The 1,057-nt window shown below is 32.1% G+C and overlaps 1 non-coding gene across 1 annotated transcript; it reads right to left on the reverse strand.

Moving 5' to 3' along the window:
- Positions 1–342: 342 nt before the first annotated feature.
- LOC141422930 (small nucleolar RNA SNORA32) lies at positions 343–463 on the reverse strand. Its single transcript, XR_012447622.1, has one exon. It is a non-coding gene; the product is annotated as a small nucleolar RNA SNORA32 (small nucleolar RNA).
- Between the last annotated feature and the right edge of the window lie 594 nt (positions 464–1,057).

The following is a 1,057-nucleotide window of genomic DNA, read 5'->3' on the forward strand; positions in this document are numbered from 1 at the left end:
GATTGACTTTCTACAGTCTTTTTAGGCAAAATTATTCAATGTCAAGAAATTTTTATTTAATAATTTTACAAATAGAATTTGCTGCATGTTTTGATTGGTTCACTGCAAATCAAGGTCACCTCTAAAGCTGATTTTTCTTCCAAGATAGCCATCTTTAAAAGATGCTTAATCCAGTTGTCCTACATGACGAAAAACATAAGAGACAAACACAACATAACCAGGAAAGGTGTACAATTATAAATGTTGCAATGTTACTCAGTATTTGGCTGTTACAAATCTCATTAGCAATGAAGTAGCCATTAGAAAAATCCTGTGGATTGTGTGGTTATTTCTACTGGGCAGTAGTGTCCCCAGTTGATTGATTGCTAACAAAGTAGCATATAGAAAACCTACTGGGAGAATTTTTTATGGTCATGTCCACAGCAAATGAGAAACTGAATTCTAAAAGCTTTGGTAATGACCATTACCAACTTTTGATACCTAATCTTCTATCATTATTTTATTAGGCCCATGTTATTTACTTGCTAAAATGTTTCGTTATTCACTAAATCAGCAACTTATTGTCATAAAGCTCCATATTTTAAGTGACTGTCAACGACTTGAATTCTACTGGTTATATATTCTAGAAAGCCTGTAGTCTCTGCTATAACATTCCTATCAATTATATATTTTATTTCAAAGGAATTAGGTCAGCCCCACTTCATGATTTCAGCAAGTTGTTGCCATAGATCCATGGATTTCTATATTTTATTATATAAATGGTCTCATCTTCCAAGGTATACAATACTACTAAAAGATTTATCTCTCAGGACTAAGATTTTCTTGGAATATGGTTGGGTAGCATTCAAAAGAATAGCAGTGTTTATCTGGTAATATGTCTTCTAGTCTATTATAGTATTAGAAATAAGTCATAAAGTTAGAGTAGGGTTAGTTGAGCATTGAGTAAGGAGAGGATGTGATAGACATTTGTAAGTTTATTAAAAAATTAGACTTAAAACAGAATACAAGTTTATCTAAGTGATGGTTATGCTAAATTGTATGCAGTGTGTACAGAGGT

This window comes from Castor canadensis, chromosome 4, assembly GCF_047511655.1.
Source record: "Castor canadensis chromosome 4, mCasCan1.hap1v2, whole genome shotgun sequence".
Taxonomy (NCBI): Eukaryota; Metazoa; Chordata; class Mammalia; order Rodentia; family Castoridae; genus Castor; species Castor canadensis.